Source organism: Microtus pennsylvanicus, chromosome 5 (genome assembly GCF_037038515.1).
Source record: "Microtus pennsylvanicus isolate mMicPen1 chromosome 5, mMicPen1.hap1, whole genome shotgun sequence".
NCBI classification, from domain to species: domain Eukaryota; kingdom Metazoa; phylum Chordata; class Mammalia; order Rodentia; family Cricetidae; genus Microtus; species Microtus pennsylvanicus.
In genome coordinates this window covers 71,783,685-71,803,776 of record NC_134583.1, presented here as the reverse complement: position 1 = coordinate 71,803,776, position 20,092 = coordinate 71,783,685, and the positions used below count along the sequence as shown (strand labels likewise).

General features: G+C 38.4%; 1 protein-coding gene across 6 annotated transcripts in view; it reads left to right on the top strand.

Moving 5' to 3' along the window:
- Ate1 (arginyltransferase 1) overlaps nt 1-20,092 on the top strand; it is a 117,775-nt gene that overhangs the window by 79,570 nt on the left and 18,113 nt on the right. The window lies entirely within an intron of this gene.

Here is a 20,092-nt window from a genome sequence, read left to right as displayed (position 1 = left end):
TTGTAGCTTTGCTTTTATGTTTCACAGCTTTGATATTTTTGTCAGTGTCCTGTACTTGAGTTAAATCTCACTTTTTCTGGTTAATCTTATAATGTAGATAGCTACATTTTCATGTAATTATAGACAACATTTTCTATTAAAAATACTTCAACATTTGTGTGCATGTGTATGCATGTTTGTGTGTTCGTGTCCAGATGTAGGTGTGTGTGTGTGTGTGTGTGTGTAGCTGGGAATTGGACCAATCCTGATGTGTTCTGGCAAGTGTTTAACACTGAACTGTATTCCCAGTCCAATAATCTTACTGAGATTAACCACCTTTGACAATGATTTACTCTAGTGATGCTTTGTCAGCCCCAGGCCCTCACGTCCGGAGTCCTTTCCAGGCTGGCTGTTCCAGGATTGGTGATATTGAATTGGCTCTCTTGGTTAAAGTGGCACCTGCTAGAATCTCTACTGGAATGCTGTCTTTTCCCCAAGACACTTATTCATTTGTGGGATCATACTTTGAAACCAAATATTTCTTTACAACCTTTTACCCAGTGGTAAAATCCTTTTTGGTTTCCAACCACTAGTCTATAATCCCTGTAATTTGTGGACATTTGACAGGTATTTACATAGTCTTTTTTTTTTTCTTTTCTTTTCTTTTTTGGTTTTTCGAGAGAAGGTTTCTCTGTTGCTTTGGAGCCTGTCCTGGAACTAGCTCTTGTAGACCAGGCTGGCCTCAAACTCACAAAGATCCACCTGCCTCTGCTTCCCAAGTGCTGGGATTAAAGGTGTATGCCACCACTGCCCAGCCTTTATTGCCATTGAATCTCTAATTTACATTCTTATAAAATTTAAGCATTTTAATTTACCAGAGATATTCAGAGTAAAGATGTAGTTCCCAAAGACATCTTTGTCTCAAGCTTTAGTTTCATGTCTTACTGTATGTACAGCCTTTCTGAGCTCTAGATGATACTTACAAATGAAGACAATAGCCACTTCTGTATAGAGAGCCATTGGGAAGATTAATGCGGTAGCATGTGGGTAGCAGGCTGTATACTGGTCAATTCATCGTAGCTAGTGTTAGTGGATATTAGCTTTTTATTTTTACTAATATAAAATTAATTATATATGATCACCAAAATTTCATAACTGTTACAGAAAGAAAAATTAAACGCTTCTTTATTTAATGCTTTTGTATTCCATACTTGTACCCCATTGCCTCATTCTGGATTTTAGATTTTCGTTTTTATTTGTCTTCTCTTAAGGCTAGATATTTAATAGAAGAGCTTTGGAAGGCTTTCTTGATTTTGTCTTGTGTGATTCTTTGTAGCTGTAGTGTAAGTGCTTCCTGCTGTTTCTGCAGAAAGTAGCTACTCCAGTGCTCGTAGATCACTGTGTTGGCCAAGATTAAGTAGCTGGGTGCAAGCTTGGCTTATTTGGTGATAGATCTTCAGATCCATAGCTCACAAACACACGGTCAGATCTGAGGATTGCTAAGATGCTTTTAATAAATAGTCTCTGAAGATAAAAAGAAGTCAGCAAGCATGGAAGCTATCATAAACTACTAGGGCTATGTTGGAAACACTCACGAGACAGCTTAAATTGTCTCCCACTGGCCAGAATGTGTACAGATTGAGTATCAAAAAGGGGTAACTGCAGTGGATTCCAACACATTGAGCATCTTCAGATCTGTGAGTTCATGATGATACAAAAAGGGTTGCTGGAGTGTGCTTGGTACCACTTTGAGTTACTTAGTTGCTGCATCACCAAAACCAGTAGATAGCAGCTGATGGGTCTTTGACTTGTATTATCAGCAGCTTCCAAACATCCCAGACTTCTGAGTTCAAAACAGTAATCATCTTTCTGAAAAATAACATGGGTTCAGGCTCTGTAATAGTAACTTGTCAGGAGTACACTTTCTCACATCTGGAAGTTGTAGATTTCAGATTCAATTGTGTCCATGCTTTCCCCACAAATTTCCAATGTGATAAAATGATAATTATGCTGTTTTTATTTCTGCAAACTGTCACTGGCTCTTTAAATTTTAGGAAAATGTTTTTGGTATGTGAAGTCCAAGGTGGGTATCATTATAGACAGGCAGTCATTGAAGTTTTACTTTTTTATGCATATTTGAGATCTAAGCCCTAAATGATAGTTAGAAACCACATATGAAAATATTTAAAATAAAATTTAAAGATTTGTCTTCAATGTGTGTGTGATTCTTTAATGGATTAGTATAATAGGTATAATTCTATCGTTTGTGGAGGTAGTGATTACTAACTCTGCTCTTAAGGGCTTCAAACACTGAATTCTATCTGTGTTGTTGGGGTTGCTAATTGAGTTTGGATGTATGGATACTAAGTTGTGTGTGTAACACAGTGTATACTGAAATTTACTAAAATCTAAGACTCTGAAGTTTGTGTCATAGTTCATGCTTTTATATTTATTTAACTAATATTCCATGAAAATGACTTGATTTGTTCATCTTATGAATAAAAGTGACTATGATTAATAGTTAATTGATCACTTGAAGGGTATCATCCATGAGGTATCTTTTGAATGTGCTAAATACATTCTACAAAAGCTGTTGCTGTCCCAACCTCACAGAATACTGGTGTCATCCAAAGGGATAGAATGTCAGTGCTTGCTGCTGGTACCCCTCTCACCGCACAGTTGAGGCAAAGAAGGTTATCCTAAAACCTGAATTACTTCAGTCATTTGTGATGAATTTTCCCTCAGGTGGGGTTGGGGAATGATTAGCAAAGATCACACCCATGGGATGAATACAGGTTTATAGATAGCCTGCGTCTCGTTTTCCTCAGTTATGTAGTAAACAGACCTTTATAACTTAAGGGCCTATATTTTTATTTTCTGGAAAAATAACAATTACACTTAGAGAGTTGACTGACTTTATTAAAGCTATATATTTGTTGGGAACTTAAACTTTTTTTTTTTTTTTTTGCTTGACTTGGGACTTGGTGCTTTTTAAAAGAATATGGAAAAGTTAAACCAGGAATCTGTTCCTATGAAACCAGCTCAGAAGTGTCACTAGCTGGCCAGTTTTCATAAGCACAGACGGAGGGCACTGCTGACATGGTGTAGGTGTTTGTACTTCCACTGGTGTTTCCTGGAGAAGCTGAGTAGAAAAAGAACACGCTAAGTTTCTAAGTTTGGTTTCACTAATAACTAGCCTTTTCTGGCTCACTTAATTTTTTTATTCCTACCTCTTCTTTTCCAAAATATTAAAAGGAAACAGAATACTAACTAGGAAGATGAGAGGCTCATTTCTTTTTAAGATTCTCTTTAAGAAATATAATTGGACACAATTTATCTTAATTCAAAAAGTGTTTCATATTTATTGAAAACTTAGTCCATAAAAGCTTTTTTAGGCACAAGATATATAAAAACTGATATATATTTAGGAAATAGTACACTGGAGGTTGGGGGAGAAAGGGATGATGTTGTAGGCAAAACAGCTTGTAGACGGAGACTCCAACAGACTGTTGAGTTGTGCTACTTTGTAGAAATTCAGTTGATGTTCTCAGAACAGTGGCCCCCACCTTAGGCTTCCCTGTTGTTCTGCTATGGTTTCGCTGGGTAGCATTTACCATACTTATTTACAAAGTATGAGTTTATGTTTCTGTATGGTAATCAGCATCAATTTTGCCCTCCCTCATTGAGACTCCAAACTGGCAGAGTTCATCATGGCATGCCCAAGTTCTTAGTGTGAAGTCTAGTAGCTGGTAGGCATTTAACAGTGACCCATTTAGTGCAAGAATGGCGAGGCAGAACGTGGTTCAGTGGGGGTTTGTACAGGACTGTTTGCAGAAGCAAACAGTTGCCATCTTGAGGAGTTTGGCTGTGCCTGTTCACAAAAAATAATACGCACTCAGCTTGTTGAGTGTTTACATCCCCTCATTGAAGGGCAGGGGCGGTCATGAGACCCTGATCTGAGTGTCCTGCCAACTCTTGTGCACAACTCTGCCTTAATTGCATGTGGCCTCAAGGGGGGTGTGCTAGGTTTTATGTGAACTTTAACACAAGCTAGAATCATCTGAAAGGAATGAACCTCAATTGAGGAAGCGTTTTCATAAGTGGGGGGAAGTGTAGTTGATATGTAAAATGGAAAGGAAACCTTATAAATAAAAAATTTTTAAAAACAACAACAAAAAAAAAGAGTCTGGCTGTAGGGTGTTATCTTTTCTTCTTTTTTTTATTAACTCCTTTATTTATTTTTCACCCCATTCTCCTCTCCTCCCAGCCATCCCCCTTCCCACAGCACCTCTGTTCCTACCCCAGTTCACTCTTCCTCTGTTCCTGTTTAGGAAAGGGCATGAATATCAACAAAATACGGTATATCAAGTTGTTGTAAGACTAACCGTCTCCCCATGTATTAAGGCTGGGAAGGACCCAGAATGAGGAGTAGGGTTCCAAAAGCCAGTAAAAGAGTTGGAGACAGCCCTTATTCCTACTATTAGGAGTTCATTAAAGGACTAAGCTACACAAATGTAACATACATGCTTAGTGCCCAGGTCAGTCCCATGCAGGCTCCCTGGTTGTTGGTTCAGTCTCTGTGAGCTCTTATGAGCCCAGGTTAGTTGATTCTGTGAGTTTTCTCGTGATATCCTTGACCACTCTGGCTCTTACAATTCCCCCCCACACACACACACAACCAACAAAAACCACACACGTTTGCAGGATTCTCTGGATCTACCTAATGTTGGGCTGTGGGTCTGCATCTGTTTCCATCAGTTGCTGGATGACGCTACTATAATAATGACAGTTGGGCACCAGCCTGGTCACAGGAGACAGTTCAGGCTACATATTGCATATTGTTAGGTGTCTTAGCTAGGGTCATCTTTGTAGATTTCCTTGTGCTAGGTTTTTACCTGTCCTTGAATGCTCCCCTTTTTCAGTAGTCTCTTTCAGTATTCTCTCCCTTTGCGCTGCCCAGCTTGGTTAGGTGTTTTCTTAATTAGTGATGGATGAGGAGAGCCTTGCTTATGGTACGTGGTGCTCTCTCTGGGCTGGTGGTCCTAGGTTTCGTATGAAAGCAGGCTGAGCAAGCCATGATGACTAAATCAGTAAGCAGCACCCCTTCATGGCCTTTGTCTCAGCTCCTGCCTCCTGGTTCTTGCCTTGTTTGTGTCCTGCTCTAACTTCCTTCAGTGATGGACTGTGTTGTGAAAATATAAACCAGATAAACTCTCCTCATAACTTGCTTTTGGTCGTGGTGTTTCATTGGAGCAATATAAACCCTTAACTAGGGTAGAGAAGCTAGGGTAAATAAAGGAGCAGGGAAAGGCTAGAAAAGACTGGTGGGAGAGCCCATCTGTGTGGATATGGGAAAGGCATCATCTTTACTGGGTAAGGACTTCGTGGTGCTCCCTTTGTGAGGTGGTAGGCAGTGTACGTGAGTAAATACTTACTGGAGTATACAGATCCTCCTCACCTATACTCTGAAAGTAACTCAGGGGTTACCTGTAGCAAGCTTTCTTGTTAGACTTCCTTGAACCACTGGCCACCAAATAATGACACAGAGACATATTAATAATTTTGAAAACATAATAAATAATTTTTTAGCTTAGACTTGTTTCGAACTAGTTCTTAAAACCTTTAACCCATTTATATTAATCTATATTCTGTCACATGGTTTTTTACCTCTCCTTCATTCTGTATGTCCAACTTCCTCAGTGTCTTGCTGGTGTCTCCTGTGCTTCTAGATTCCTCTCTAATTCCTCTCTCCCTAGGAAATCCCGCCTATTCTTTCCTGCCTAGCTATTGACCATTTTTATTAAACTAATCACAGCTATACATATTCACACAGTGTACAAATATCCCACATTTCCCCTTTTTGTCTAAATGAAAAGAGTTTGACTCTAACACAATAAAACTATATAAAATAGGAACAATTATCAAGTAAGAATTCACAATGTCCAGTCTATTAGTATTTGGCAAATCAAAGAGAATACTCTATTATCTATTCTATCTTGATGAATCCAGTGTTTTTTTTATTTAAACCAGTTTCTATCATAACTTGTATTATTATCCTAAAGATATTCTTTTAGAGCTTAAAACATTCTTAGATAAACAACTTAAGCTTTTATATTTCTTAACTTTATAAACTTTACATCTCTTATATAAGTGTCCTTTCTGAATTTGGTAGCAAGGTAGACTGTAAAATTATAACTATATATTTTTCAACTCCATCAGATACTTGATAAGGATAAAATATTACCTGAGTAGACAGGAAGTATAGAGCAAACAACTTCCAAAAATAAAATGACAGAAACAGTTGACTGCCTAGACAGTCACCCAAGGTTCTTCTGTAACATTGGGGCTTCCATCTTTGGCCTACAGATCTAGAATAGCTTACAAACTTTTCTGTGAAGCAGGAATTTTGAAGGACTGTCCTACCTTGTCTTGGCAAAGTTCTGCAGTCAACTTCTTTTGCATCCTGCTTAGCCAATTTGGACAGCATACTGTCAGCACTTGAGGCAAGGAGAGTTTCTTCCCAGTGTTAATTTTGCCACGATAAAAGCAAAAAAAAAAAAAAGCAAAACCCATATGGACATTCTTCAATGTCTCTTATCCTTTTTTTGAAGTAAATTGGTGTTGCTGGTAGCGGATGTATTTCACTTTTATGGAAAGAAAGCCTTTTGTTATTAAAACATCTTAAATTCCATATTCTGTAAGTCTCTGAAATGTTTGAATACCTCTATCTAAAATATATCTCTATCCTTGAAAACACTGATATGGCCACAAATTTGATTGTTATAGGTGACTAACTACTAACCTGCATTTCTTCATTATCCTAAGCAATTTGTAATAATAGCTTTCAAGGATTAAAACTTTATATTACAGTTTTAAATGAGCTACATAGGCACAATACCTTAAACAAGAGTAGAAATATATATATATGGTTTAACAAAAATAACCTTAAATTTGTATCAGTATACAAAAATCCATTCCAATATAAAATATTTGAGATTAATAGTTGCCTTTTAGTTTAAAAGTAGATTCAATAATCTACCTTTTTATCATTTCTATATTCTCCATTTTTTTATATTTTTAAAAAAAGATCCCTGAATCTAACCTTTTTTGCTTAGTTTCTTCCCTGACCATGACCATTAACAACTTGCAGCTCCCCAACCCCGCAAAAAACAACAACAACAAAAACAGTGGCAAACATTCGTGACCCACAAAACAGCCAAAAGCCATCCACCTGTATCTCCTGGGAAAATGGCATTGTGTTCTCTAGACTGCTGTTTATTGTCTGGGGCAATGGCATCTTTAGGGGACCCTGAGAAAATTGAAATAATATTCAAGTTCTGGGAGAGCAAGCTGTATCATTTGTTGCCCAGTGTTTCTGTAATGGGAAAGTGCAGGGCTTATTTGAAGTCTTGGCTCATATAGTCTGTGAGGCTGGACCATCTCAGCTAGCTACTTTGAAGTTGTTCTGGATACACATTGTTGGGGAAATTGCAACAGAAGCATTCTGAGAGGCTGGATTACCTGGACTACCTACTTCTCTTCACTGATGTCTGCCCCCCCCCCAAAAAAAAACCCCACACAAACTTTAAAGGTAACATATCTGCAGTCACTCAAGTATGGAATGAGTGGTGTGCACAAATGAGCTCAAGATAGTTCTCTGCTCTGTGTTTGAGCAGGTTAAAAGGCATCTGTGTACTTTATAAGTCTGTTTAGACTGCATAACAGAACAGTAATGTAAACCATGTAATAATCAGTCCTGTAGCTAACAAGGCCTACCATGTCTCATCCAGTCTCAGAGCTGTTCCCATAGTAGAGGGATCAGCATATACATCACCTGTTTGTAGTTTTTTCTTGATTTCTTCTTTCACATATGTATCCAAGATTTTCAAGAAGTCTTCCTCAGTCAAATCTGACCTTTATTAATTTTGAAGGAATTCATAGTTTTTTGTTTCCTGTGAAAACAAAAGTATAACCACTCCCCCAATGCAACACATTTTCTGACTTCCGTTCTAAAGTTAAGACATCTATAAAATATATAGGTTGGTTTGATTCAGTAGTTTTTTCTATAATCCATTATCTCTTGGTTTTTTTCCTTCGCTCATCAGCATTCAGTCATTCCAAGTAAACAAAGCATCTACAGGATCCAGATGTGCTGTGCACTTCCCATCCTTATGTGGCTTATTCTTTTTATATTACTTTACTCTTTGTTTAAGGATTTTATTTTTAAACTATTCATTTTTTCTATAACTGTCTATACCTGATGGAGGAGGGTCATCTTTCTATCTGTTGTTTCATTGGTTAAGTAATAAAGAAACTGCTTGGCCTCTGATAGGACAGAAAATTAGGTAGGTGGAGTAGACAGAACAGAATGCTGGGAGAAAGAAGCTGAGTCAAGGAATCGCCATGATTCTCCCACTCCAGACAGACGCAGATTAAGATCTTCCCTGGTAAGCCACCTCATGGGCTACACAGAATATTAGAAATGGGTTAGATCAATATGTAAGAGCTAGCCAATAAGAGGCTGGAACTAATGGGCCAGGTAGTATTTAAAAGAATACAGTTTCCGTGTAATTATTTCGGGGCATAAACTAGCCATGTGGGCGGCCAGGTGCCGGGGACGCAGCCCCGCCGCTCTTATTACAACATATACCCATTTTTCTTTTCTTTTTTATTAAGCACATTTTCAAGCATAGTATATCTGTTGAAAGGTTTTCTTGGTCTGGACCTGGCTTTCTGTATGTCTTCAGTGTTTGTCTGACTTCATGAGCCAGACCTGAAAACTGCTAGGCTACTGTCATGCTGCTAGCTTAGCACTTGGCGCTGGCGGTTGGCTCCACCCCCTTCCAGTCAGCAAGGTGCAGCAGAAACCATGCCTAACTGTCCCTCTGTGCCTAATCACCCCAGCTCCGGGAAGCTGCTGTGTCAGTGGTGCCTCTGCTGCAGGCAGTGTTTGTCCTCAGTTCTATAGCCACTCCAGTGCTCAGGTGCACAGCAAGGCCCCTTAAAGGAGCCATGCCTCTGTACTCCACCAGTATTTGGCTCTGTGTTTAGAACTTTTTTTTAACTTCTCAGGGCCTATGTGGATTTATGTGCTGCACATTGGGCACCAACTGTAACAAACTTTCTTGGACCACTGTCCCCAAATAATGATACGGAAACTTATTCTTAATTATAAAAGGTTGTCCTTTAGCTTAGGTTTGTTCCCAACTAGCTCTTATAACTTAATTAACCAGTTTCTATTAGTCTGTGTTCTGCCACATGGCCTTTTGGCCTCTCCTTCATTCTGTATGTTTGACTTCTCAGTGTCTTGCTTGGTGACGTCTATAAGCCTAGATTCTTCTCCAGTTCCTCTCTCCCCCCAGAAATCCTGCCTATTCTCTCTTGCCTATCTATCGATCATTCAGCTCTTTATTAAACCAATCACAGCAATACATATTCAACAAATATCCCGCAACAGTTTCCTAGAGTGAACTGTGGCAGAATTGAACCTTGGTTTGTTGTTGGGACCTTAGGAAGAAGGGGGATAAGCATTGTCTGTGTCTCTGCCATGGAAGGGATTTTATTAACAGCAGCGAAAGGGGAGAATCCAAAGAAGTCTTAGTAAAGAAAAAGTAAGCAGTAGTTGGATTTGGTTTCAGAAGTATTGGCATTCATACTAACCGGGAAGGCACCAGATAACAGTTGATACCCAACTGTGAGTGCCCTGGGGCAGGTGTGTTCCAAGTGAGAGGCTAGTTGGAAACCTATCTCATGCTATGTACTCAGTTACATCTCTGATTTATGTGAGGAGCTCTGACTGGAGGTGTGGATCCATATGCACCACATGGGTGGATGTAGATATGTTCCTTAGGGAGTATGTGTGAGTTCCTTAGGGAGCATGTGAATAGTACAAATCACTTTATAGACATCTAGGCAGATTGTGTTGAGACAAATAAAATTCAGGCCCTTAGTTTGTGGTGGGATTTCATATTGTACAATTTCTTACCAGCTTTAATTAAAATCACAGTTTTCACATAAACACCTTCAAATACTTAACTTTAAAAACAAATTGTTCCACTTTGCTTTGGATACTAGGGGAGCCAATAAAAGACTCTAGGCAAGGACTCCCATAACCTGGTCCTATTGGTTGCAGTAGGAGAATGTGTCTCTTCACTACTGGCCATGTGACTGCTTTGAGATAGTGGAGACCAAGGGTCACTGAGTGCTATTTCTGAAGCCTCAAAAAGCAGATAAACACCTGAATGAAGTCTATTCCTCAGCATGGTGAATAACCAACCCCCCATGCACCTTTAAAAGAAATTAAAGCTTTGAATTTTACTTTTTTCTCTGAATATTATTTGCTTTGTCCTGATTCATTAGTTTTTTCCCTTATCCTTTTCAACTTGTGACCCTTCAGTTGAAATTAAATTTGCACTGTAAGTTGATTCTCTGAATCTTTTCTTCACAAGCTTTCTTTGTATTTTCCAGAAGAAAAAGGATTAACTCAGGGTTTCCAAAGTAAAAGCAAAGATTGTGATTAAAACTGAATTAAAATCTTTATTCTCTATTATTTGCCAATAGCAAAATAAATAGCCCAGTCTTAAAGAAGCTTTAAAGTAAGTCCCGGAGCTTCTGAGAACCCTTGGATTTTAATTAAAGAAATACAGAATACCATTACTTTCTGTTTGTCAGTGGAAAAAAATATGTATTTTTAAAATTTCAAAGCTTAGCCTAGCAGCACATGGAGCCCATCTGTTGGTGTTGAGGATGGGTGCACAATGGGTTCAGATGTTCAGGCCTTTTGTCTTTACTGCCCGGCTCACCAGCTGAGTGTGGCACAGCCACAGTTCATGAAAACAGAGCGGCTCGAGTTACTTCTAAAGCACTCTCTTGGGGCCTGATAAGTCAATCTCTGTTTATGTAACGGAGTCAGGAGCAAGGGTCTGCTGCCGTGCTCTGGTGCTCTGCGGATGGGCTTCCCCTGGTGTTGTCTTTCAGGGAAGGGACTGGGTTTAATAAGCCTGAATTCTGACCTGAGTGGCGGGCTGTGCAGTACAGCCCACTCTGGTGCATCATTTTGAAATATTTTTGCTTAGGTAGTGTTAGAGCAATTGGTTTTAGTAAAATCAACAGGTTTATTGTGGAAAGTGGGTTCCCGATACCAGTTTTACCTGATAACAGACTAGAATGTCTGAGCCTCCTTTGTGTGCCTTGCTTCTGTTATTCAGTCAGGGGCAGGGAGTGAGTGGTCTGTGCGTGTTTCACTGATTTCATCTCTTTTTATATAACATTTCAATTTAACTTGAACTTTCAAGACAGACTCTGCTAGTTTAGCTTGTTCTCAAATACTCATGAAATCCTTCCCATTTTACAAAATATTTACAAAGTATTCTTGAAAGTAAAATCTCATAAAGGTCTTTGGTTTGGGACCAGAGTTCAAAGGAAAGTCCGTTTGGTTTTGATTTGAAAACTGTAAAAACAAAATACCCTCAAAATGGCAGGGTGTGAATTGGTAACTTCAATTTTATTACAATCTGCCAAGCCCATCCCCAGATGTTTCCAATTAAAAGCCAAGAATGTAACTTGGGTGAATATCATATGAAAGTATTTCTTTACTTTTCTCTGATTTTTTTTCAAAAAAAAAATCAAAGTCTTAAATCCTTTAACTTTAGTTAAAGAAATAACTTTTCATTTAAATGTTTCAGAAAGAAAAATGCAATATTCAAAGAGGACTTTTACATTTCAGTTTTGCAAGCACTTGTGACCCCCAAATATAGAAGGGTTCACATACTTCATCTTCCAAAGGGCAAAAATAAAAATTTAAAAAGATGTTAAAGCCATTAGAAATTACAATCCTGTATTTCTAGATTTAGTCCAGAGAGTAGTTCTTTTAACACTGTAAATTGTTTAAAGAGTGGTGTTTACTCATTTTATTGCTTTTTTTTGGATTACTTAGAGCATTTCCCATTATAATGTAAAGACTACAACTTTCTTTTATTTTTGATCTATTGTGTATTCAGTTGTAAGCAGTGCTTTGATGGGAATCTGGGAAGACAGGAGATGAAACAAGATGAAAGAAACCATAAGTCATCTTAAAGCCCCGAATTCCATGATATTTTCCCCAGATAATATCAGATTATATATGGATCCATTCATAGTTTTAAAACTTGCTTCAAATATGTCATTCTGTGTTAAGAGGAAAGATAGTGGCAAGGAAGTTGACTATATGAAAATTTTTATATTTTTCAGAAAGAAGATTGAGTTACTCTTTGTAACCAACTCAACGTTAACATTTTAAATGCAAAGCTAATAATCAATTTGTTTTTGAAGCTTGCTCAAACCACGAAGACACAGGATCGCATACCTAACTGTAAAGATGAAACCGTTGTTTCACTTTCCATTTCCTGTGTGCTGGAAGTTTGATGTACATAGATTTGGAGTGCCAGTGGGAGACAGTGATGTAGGTCTGTGATCTGTATTTGCTGTTGGTGAGGGCTTGCCACTCCACCTCTTCTTCCCAGGATGCTACTTAGCCTTTAAGACATCATTCTAGGGGCCTTTGCTGCTGCTCCAGAGAAAACTGGTTCTTTGGCCTTTGAGTTTCACCAGCAGCTTATGGATAGTCCTCATTCTTTTCAGTACTACTGTTGGGCCACTGTCCAGCAAGTCACCACACACGGCTGCCTCCTCTTCCTTCATAGGTAGTGAGCTTATGGGAAGGCATAACTTGTCTTCTCTTGTTGGATGCCAAGTGCATGTATTGAACTGGCTTTGAGTTTTAAGACCTCGAGGTTATTTTGTAAATATGGGGAAATTGTGAATAATTTTAGATTACGCTGTGGAATGACAGAGGAAATGTAGACTAGTTCATAGCTCATCACTGACATTGGATGATTTTTCTGTTTTATCTCTTCAGTAGAAATGTCTGAGATCTGGGAAGGTAGCTCAGGGGTAGAGTATTTGTCTTAGCAGTACACAGGTCCTGGGTTTAGTCCCTTGTACCCTGCCTCCACCACCAAAAAGAAAGAATACCATTATCACTACTTTTAAATTGTCACAAGATTTCATTTAGATAATAGGAGGATTATGCTCTTTAAATTTTATTATATTATGTGTATAGGTGTTTGCCTGCATGTATGTGTATGCACCATGTGTGTGCCTGGGGCCTTTGGAGGTCAGAAAAGGATGTTGGATCCTCTGGAAATGGAGGTCTGGACCGTCATGAGCTTTCATGTATGTGCTGAGAATTGAACCCGGGTCCTCTGGAATTGCAGCAAGTGCTCTTAACCTATCTATTTAGCCTGAGGACTGTGTGTGCTCTTAAAAACACAGGGAGAGATATTATTATCTTTACCATCTTTACCAGCAAAAGTGAAGAGGCCCTTTCTCAAGCTGCACTCTCCTCCTCCCTCTGCTTTCTTCATTTAAGTGAAGCTTAGTAGGAAAAGCCGTGCTCTTCTTTGAAAAGAAAGTGCAAGGTTTTTAAAAATAAGTGCTTTGAGAGAAAAAGTAAAATTGACATAACTGGGCAGTTTCTTACTTTGTTGAGTATGAAACCTCTTTAATTTCAGTGACGCTTGTAGACTCTGTCATGATGGTGAGCTTGGCCTTCCAGCATTTGTGCTTCCCCAAGGAGAAGAAGCTAGTTTTATACAATGCAGGAATAGTAGAGCTGCATCCAGTATGATGAATTCAACAGACTGATTGACCCCTGCATGTCATATTAGTACATAAAGCAGGACACCACTGTGTTTATAAAAAAGAAGCAAAGGTAGAATGTGGTACTAGATTCATTTTGATTCATCTACCATTTGTTTACTTACTGAATATCAGTGACAAGCTCAGGCTGAAAATAAAATCTCTGACCCTGCATTACAACAAAAGTTTCAGATAGGTACAATTGACAAAAACAAACAAGGGTGTTGATATGGCCTGCAGGTGAAGAATAGTTGATGGGCTTCATTGAGAGTATGACATCAAGAAAAACTTAAAAGTAGGAAATAAGACTGGGCCTGTAATTCCAGCTGTTCAAGAGCATGAGACAGGAGGGTTCCAAGTTTAAGTCTTCTCAGGACAACTTAGTGAGACCCTCCCTGTTGTGTAATTTGAAAAGTTATAAAAATAAAGAAAAAAGGAGGCCAGGGATTTAATGTAGTCCCATGGTATAGGGTTTGTATAACATGCATAAAGGTCTTGGGTTCAGTCTGCTGTACTAGATACACACAGACAAAATACAGGCATAAGAGTGACTCAGTCCAGTGTGCTCAGCTATGTTTATAGCAGCATTGTTTGTCATAGCCAGAACCTGGAAACAATCTAAATGTCCCTCGAACGAAGAATGGATAAGGAAAATGTGGTACATTTACACAATGGAGTACTACACAGCAGAAAAAATAACGACATCTTGAAATTTGCAGGCAAATGGAAGGAGCTAGAAAACATTGTTTTGGGTGAGGTAACCCAGACCCAGAAAGACAATTTTTATATGTAATCACTCATAAGTGGTTTTTAAACATAAAGCAAAGAAAACCAGCCTACAAATCACAATCTCTGTAGACCTAGACAACAATGAGGACTCTCAGAGAGACTTACATAATCTGCATGGGAAGTAGAAAAAGATAAGATCTCCTGAATAAATTGGGAGCATGGGGACCTGGGAGAGGGTAGAAGGGGAGGGGAAAGGCGTGGAGGGGAGCAGAGAAAAATGTAGAGCTCAGTAAAGATCAATTAAAAAAAAAAAAGAATGACTCAGTCCAGAGAGAGACATATTGAGAAGCCCTGAGATGTGCACAGACCTGGCATGTTCCAGGTACTACAAAGAAACCTGTTAGCCAAATTGACATGATGGAAGAGGGGACAGTTGCAGAAAACCCAGATGAAAGGGTAGTGGCTGAATCATCTAGGGCCTTGTAGGCTGTGCTGCAAATCAAGCATGCATGGAAGTCAAATATTGCCTAGCAATATAAGGAAATACTATGCTATTTTTTTCCCCTTTTTCTTTTTCTCTCTCTTTTTTTGTCTATGAGGCTACATTTTCTCCACCAGTTGCCTTGAATCTGTTTTGGATGTTGGATCGCCTGGGCCATTGTTTCCATTAGAGACTTTTGGGAGTGGGTCTTACTTGATCAAACTGTATTAGCCTGGAAGGAATCCACAGCTTCTGATCTTCTGTGGAAACAAAAGCAGAACCTCTTTTCCAACAGCAGCATATTCTTAGACCCAAATTTTGAAGTCAGGATACCTTTATATTGGTATTAGCCTGGAAGGAATCCACAGCTTCTGATCTTCTGTGGAAACAAAAGCAGAACCTCTTTTCCAACAGCAACATATCCTTAGACCCAAATTTTGAAGTCAGGATACCTTTATATTGGTTTAGCTTAGCAGCCCCCACAATCAAATATCTCTCTGTAGTTAGCTAATTAACAGTCAAAAAAAATTTAAAGAAAACACAATAGTATACAAAATCTAGACTCTCTGTGTATTTTCCATCTTTACATGGCTTATTATAATTTTTATTACTCTATTTTTTATTGATATTTATTGAGCGCTACATTTTTCTCTGATCCCCTCCCTGCCTTTCCCCTTCCTTCTATCTCCCCTCAAGTTCCCCATGCTCCCAATTTATTCAGGAGATCTTGTCTTTTTCTACTTTCTACTTCCCGTGTAGATTAGATCTATGTAAGTCTCTCTTAGGGTCCTCATTGTTCTCTAAGTTCTCTGGGATTGTGGTTTGTAGGGTGGCTTTCTTTGCTTTATGTTTAAAAACCACCTATGAGTGAGTAAATGTGATAATTGTCTTTCTGAGTCTGGGTTACCTCACTCAAAATAATGTTTTCTAGTTCCATCCATTTTCCTGCAAAATTCAAGCTGTTGTTATTTTTTCTGCTGTGTAGTACTCCATTGTGTAAATGTACCACATTTTCCTAATCCATTCTTCGTTCGAGGGGCATTTAGGTTGTTTCCAGGTTTTGGCTATGACAAACAAAACTGCTATGAACATAGTTGAGCAAATGCCCTTGTGGCACAATTGAGCATCCTTTGGATATATACCCAAAAGTGGTATTATTGGGTCTTGAGGAAGGTTGTTTCCTAATTTTCTGAGAAATCGCCACACTGACATCAAAGGGGTTGTACCAGCTTGTATTCCCACCAGCAATGCAGTAGTGTTCCCCTTTCCCCACAACCTCTCCAGCATAAGTTGTCATCAGTGTTTTTGATTTTGGCCATTCTTACAGGTATAAGATGGAATCTCAGAGTTGTTTTGATATGCATTTCTCTGATGACTAAGGATATTGAACATTTCCTTAAGTGTCTTTCAGCCATTTTAGATTCCTCTGTTGAGAGTTCTCTGTTTCTGTACTCCATTTTTTTTTAATTGGATTATGTGATCTTTTGATGTCCAACTCCTTGAGTTCTTTGTATATTTTGGAGATCAGACTTCTGTCTGATGTGGGGCTAGTGAAGATCTTTTCCCATTCTGTAGGCTGTTGTTTTGTCTTGTTGACCATGTCCTTTGCTTTACAGAAGCTTCTCAGTTTCAGGAGGTCCCATTTATTAATTGTTTCTCAGTGTCTGTGCTGCTGTGGCTATATTTAGGAAGTGGTTCCCTGTGCCTATGCGTTCAAGTGTACTTCCCACTTTCTATAAGGTTCAGTGTGGCTGGTTTTATGTTGAGGTTTTGATCCATTTGGACTTGAGTTTTGTGCATGGTGATAGATATGGGTCTATTTTCATTCTTCTACATGTTGATATCAGTTATGCCAGCACCAGTTGTTAAATATGCTTTCTTTTTCCATTTGATATTTTTTGCTTCTTTATCAAAGATCAGGTGTCAAAGATGTGTGGATTGATATCTGGGTCTTCTGTTCGGTTCCATTGGTCCTCCTGTCTGTTGTTATGCCACTACCAGGCTTTTTTTCAGTACTGTAGCTCTGTAGTAGAGTTTGAAGTCAGGGATTGTGATGCCTCCAGAAGTTCTTTTATTGTACAGGATTGTTTTGGCTATTCTGGGTTTTTGCTTTTCCATATGAAGTTGAGTACAGTTCTTTCGAAGTCTTTTAAGAATTTTGATGGGCATACACTATTTTTAACTACACTTTTTTTCAACAGTTTGGGCAGGGGCTGGTATGGGGCAGGATTCTTGTATATGCCATAGCATGTGTGTAGAAATCAGAGAACAGTTTGTGAAAGTTGGTTGTCTCCTTCCACTATGTGGATTCTAGGGATGCACTAAAGCCACCAGGCTTGGTGGCAAGCTCTATTACCCACTTTTGGGCCTTCCATTTTTAAATGGATTGCCTATATACTATGAGAGGGTAAGGCTGTGAGGGCTCGTGAGTCTAGGTTTCTCTAGGACTTTATAGAAATGTACAGGGATAATGGTTATATAGCTTTGAACAAGCATGGAAACAGTAGGCCGGCCCTGTGCTAATGGGGAGATCTTGCTAGTTTGTGAATTCCATCAGTAATAACATAATAAAACTGATGCTGAGAGCTTGCTAGAACCATTTCTTGTTGTGGCTTCATATGATCAGACACTGATTTTACCTTTGGAAATTTAGATTTGTAACTAGATGTGTCTTGGCTGGAGGAAAATGTCTAAGTGTTGTTTGCTTTGTTTCATTGGAAGCAATCTGTTTTAAAGTCTGCTATCACTGACAATTACTGCCATACTTTATATACTCTTCATATGTATTGAGTAGGATGTGATAGTGAGGTCATTTTTTTAAAATTATTGTGTGTTTGTGCCTGTGGAGGTCAGAGAGGGTTGTTGGACCCCCTGGAACTAGAGTTGCAGATGGCTGTGAGCCACCACATGGGTGCTGGAGATTGAACTCAGGTCCTCTGGAAGAGCAGCAAGTGCTCTTAGCCACCAAACCAAGTCTCCAGCCACAGTGATGAGATATCTCAGCTTCTGGTTATCAAAAATAAATGTAGTTTTTAGGCTAAATTCTGATTATTTTGCTAGACTAATGTATTTTTTATATAACTTATTTGGTGGCTCTTTCATAGGTTGAAAAGTCAGATCAATATGGTAAAGATCTTCAATTATGGCCAAAAGCAGGCAAGTGAGAAGAATGCCTTTGTCAGCATTGCCCAAAACCAAAGCAAACAGCCCCCTGCTGGACGACAGTCTTTTCTGATAGACCAGGATATGTGTTTAGCTAGGGTTTGGAGGTTTGTCCTTGCACAGTGTTTTAGATTTAACTGTAATATTTCCTAAACTCTTACTCTATGACAGCCTAGTAAAATTGACTGAACTGTTATCTGGCCATGTTGTAACCTCTCTCTCTCTCTTTTTTTTTTTTGGTGGCTTTGGGTTTTACAAGTAGCCTTAAGCAGTTTTCATTAAGAAGATAATTACTGAGTATTACAGCTATATTTGGAGTAAAGTAGTAACCCTTCTTTAGCACCATGGACTCTAGCCGCTCCTCTTCTGAACTCTTCATCACTTTGAAAGAACTTCTCAAAAAGCTCTGTGGGATAAGCTGTCAAAGATGTTACATTTTCAAAATTCCGAGTACTCCAGAAATCTGTGGTAACTCATATTTCTCATTTACTCAAAGTCACTGTAGGAAAGAATTAATCTGCTTTTACTTCACTGTTCAATCTGAATGAGTATACTCAGAGGTTGATTAAATATTTTTTCTTTTGACCCTGGGAAAGTATGTCCAAATCCTTAAGTAATTACATTCTTAATACAAACATCTCTGGTTTTCCTACAATAGGGAACAGGCAGGGTAGCTTTCACCTCCCTGTGGTTTTTGTGTGCTGGTGACTCTGAGCTGAGCTCTAAGTACTTCAGTCACATAACTTAACCGCTTAGCTTAGAAAGTACAGCATTTCACAGTGGTTTATTCCGTAAAACCACATTCTTTGATGGCTTGGGAGAAAATCTGAAGTATTGAAAGAAGCCTATACTTTGGAGAAGGGTGTTTAATGTAATTGACAAATTTGATTTCAAGTGATATGAATAAGTCAAAATGTATTTCTGATCTTTTAATGAGGTGAATGTTTAAAGCATCAAAAGTAAGCGCCGAACCTCCCTGTGAGTGAATAGGACATTGAGAGAACTGTGAGGACTCGCGCTCCCACTCATCATGTGCGCCTGAGCTTTGTGCAGCCTCCTCACTCCAGTGGGTTCAGTGCCATTTTCTAAAAGCATGATTTTGTCCATCTTTGTTCCAGGACCTGCTGCCGCACTAAGTCTTTTTGTCAGTATTGTTGTTAGGTGTTTGTTCATGAATCTGTGTGAACTCATGGACTGTTCTGAAAGGGAAAGTCCATTATCTCAACCTTCGGACCTCAGAGATCACCCTCACTCCCAGTGTTTGCCTTGACTTCAACCTTAAATTAGAAAATAGGAGCATTTGGACACTTGGGATTGTAGTTGTTATTAACACACTTTTCACACAGATATTCTTGGGGGTCCTCAAATGTTCTGTCACTACATGAAAATATGCTCTTTATTTTGTACTAGTTTTTAAATTCACATTGGTCATATTTTTATACCAAATTGAGAACTCTAGGATAATAAAGCAAAATGGTAAAGATTCTGCAAATGGAGTGATGAGAGATTAGATTTGTCAAAGAGTAAAATATAACATAAAACTTTAATATTGAATACTATGTGGCACTAGCACATGACAAGCTAAGAACTCAGTCTATATAGGAATTTAACAGGGGATACTTTTACTCAGTAGGGGAAGTAAAGCGTGTTCAAAAAAGTTAGGTTGAAGCCATTAAGTAAATACAAGAGAAATTAGGTTGGATTGTTCCTTATATTGAAATAATTTCTTACACTGGATTGTAAATTTTTTTTTAAAATGACTGCACTAGATTTTAACCTGATATCAAATTTGAATTTTAATATTCAGAGATAAGACATTTAGAATTTTGAATAAGTTCAAAGAATATAAAAGTTATGTTTTTTTCTGAAAAAATTCACTAATGCTTTTTACAGTTTGTATTATTCTTTCTTAACTATGTGTTCATATTCAGTAAATATTGTATAGTGTTGTACACTTGAAGTATGTAACTGATCTACACGTTTTTGTAAACTAGAACTTGTGAAGTTATAGTATCACAGGTTTTGTTAGAATTTTATTGTACATTTACTAGATTGTTATTAGAT